The following is a 2,717-nucleotide window of genomic DNA, read 5'->3' on the forward strand; positions in this document are numbered from 1 at the left end:
AATGACTGACGATCGGAAACGTGGCTGGGAAACTGGCTGCTAACATCGACGTAGCTCGTGACGTCACCGCCCAACAGCTATAAAAGCAGCTTGCCACCGGGGATCTGCTTCACAAGCATTCAGCAGCAGTGGCACCGCAGGACCTACTATCCGTGCCCTAAAAACATCACCTTAATTTACAGGAGCCGATTGCGTACATCTGCCCCGGATGAGCTACCGCAGAATGACTGGCGATCGGAAACGTGGCTGGGAAACTGGCTGCTAACATCGACGTAGCTCGTGACGTCACCGCCCAACAGCTATAAAAGCAGCTTGCCACCGGGGATCTGCTTCACAAGCATTCAGCAGCAGTGGCACCGCAGGACCTACTATCCGTGCCCTAAAAACATCACCTTAATTTACAGGTTGTTTTTTTTTCCTCTTTTTCCCCTTGAAATGCAACTTTAGCTATTTTTTTTTCTGGTAGCCGCTGCTGGTAACTGCTCGGTCTGTCGTGACAAGTGAAAAATGGCTGACACATGTCTTGCATGCAACGAACAGTTTTCTGAGGATGAAGCGTTTCTGACATGCTCAGAGTGTTGTTATGTGTATCATCTTGGCACATGTTCTGGGGTAAGTGAAGCCACATACAAGAAAAAGGCAGAAACTGCAAAAAAAGCATGGAAATGCCCAACATGCAAAACAGCTAAGGCTCGAAGCAACCATAGTGGCAAGAAAACAAGCGAGGAACCGGAAATGAATCTTGGAAGTGAAATTACAGATGTTCGTCTCGCGCTCACAGAAGTACTTGAGATCAAATCGAAAATCGACGCACTAGGAGAGATAAAGGCCACTGTGGATGGTATTGAGCAGTTTATGCAGGAAATGTCCACAAAATACGACGAAGTTTTGTCAAAAATGAAGCAACAGGATGCAGATATATCTGCCCTCGGAAAGCGAGTGGAAAAACTCGAGGTTCTGGTAGCAGAACAAGAAAACCAGGAATTAAGGCAACAAGTTAACGAACTATAGCAGTACAGCAGACGCCAAAATTCAGAAATACTTGGGCTGCCCCATCATGAAAATGAAAACCTACTGGAAAAGCTTAATGTCTTGGCCATTGATCTCGAACTTCCGCTGCTTTCCGAGGCAGATGTTGAGGCTGTTCATCGATTGCCCTCAAGGTCTATCAAGGAGAGCACTAACAACGCGAGTGCTAGTAGTGACAGTGAGGTCGGGGAGAGTTTTAAGAAGGTTACACCTGTTCTTGTACGCTTCCTATCCCGTTCAACCAGAGACGCATGGCTTGCAAAAAAGGGACAGCTAAAGGAAGCGAAATCTAAAATCTTCTTCAATGAAAACCTGACAGCACAGAACAAGGCGCTCTTTTGGAAAATGAAAAAAAACGGCCAAGGAAAAAGAGTATGAGTTTGCCTGGTTGAAGAATGGAAAAATGTTTGTTCGTCGTGGCCCCCGCAGCCGAGTTATCAGGATTAGGACGACTAACGATCTGGATAAGATACGTTGAGTAACAGGCCGTATGCACACCACGGTAACTGATAGCAGCACCCTTGAAAATGACAGCCTCGTTCGCATATTCTTATCATGATGCTGATTCGTTTAAACATTCCAAGCGTCTACGAGAAAAAAATCAACTTTCCTTATTCCATCTCAATGCGCAAAGCCTTCGGAATAAACAGGATTCTGTAGAAACCCTCCTAAATGCACTAGACCATAAATTTGAATTTTTAGCTTTCACTGAAACTTGGTTTACCAATGATTATGATGTCATACAATTTCCAGGATACAAATGCGCATCAGTTTCACGGAGTAATAAGAGAGGGGGAGGTGTGGCCATTTATGTAATGAACCACCTAAACTATGTCACCATTGAAGATTTCTGTGTCATAGATCAGCACTTTGAGTGTGTCATGTTAAAATGTGTTGGTACCATATTTGCCGTTATATACAGGCCGCCTTCTGGATCACAGGCAATGTTTTTAGTATTTCTTGAAAATATGTTAGAACAGTGCATGCAGTTTAAGTCGCCTGTAGTTATTTGTGGTGATTTCAATATCGATCTATTATTGCCTGAATCTAATCAGCAAAGGATGCTTGATAGTTTTTTCTCGTTTGGTTGTGAAAATGTGATACATACGCCAACTAGAGTGACTGATATGTGCCGTACTTTACTAGATGTGTGCTTCACAAGCTACAAAAAGGATGATGTGCAACCAGGTGTACTGATAGCTGATGTTAGTGACCATTTGCCGATTTTCCTGTCATTTAAACCATACTTTACTACACAGAGTCATTCCAAAATCAGTGCACCGATTACATATAGAATCATTAATGAAGCAAAGACCACAATATTTAGAAACTTAGTAGCAGAAACAAGTTGGGCAGAGGTTTTTCAACTATCTGACCCCGTTACAGCATATGACGTCTTTATTAAAACAGTTACCGAGCTCTATAATCAAGCCTTTCCTACAGTGCAATTCAAAAAGTGCAAAAAAGCCAGAAAACCATGGATAAATGCTGAACTTCTGAAAAGAATTAGAAATCGTGACAGACTATTTGCCTCTTTTATCAGAACGAAAAATATAGAGAGTTTGATTGAGTATAAACGAATTCGTAACAAGTTAAGCTCTGATATTAAAAAGCCAGGACCAGTTATTACGAACATAAGTTTACTGATATCTGCAACAACCCTAAACAGGTATGGAATACCGTAAACA

The 2,717-nt window shown here is 42.4% G+C and overlaps 1 pseudogene; it reads left to right on the forward strand.

The window, feature by feature from the left end:
• The first annotated feature begins 507 nt into the window (after window positions 1-507).
• LOC149355055 (uncharacterized) lies at window positions 508-2,034 on the forward strand (annotated as a pseudogene).
• Window positions 2,035-2,717: the final 683 nt, after the last annotated feature.

Source organism: Amblyomma mixtum, chromosome 3 (assembly GCF_055824585.1).
Source record: "Amblyomma mixtum isolate Tamu chromosome 3, ASM5582458v1, whole genome shotgun sequence".
NCBI lineage: Eukaryota > Metazoa > Arthropoda > Arachnida > Ixodida > Ixodidae > Amblyomma > Amblyomma mixtum.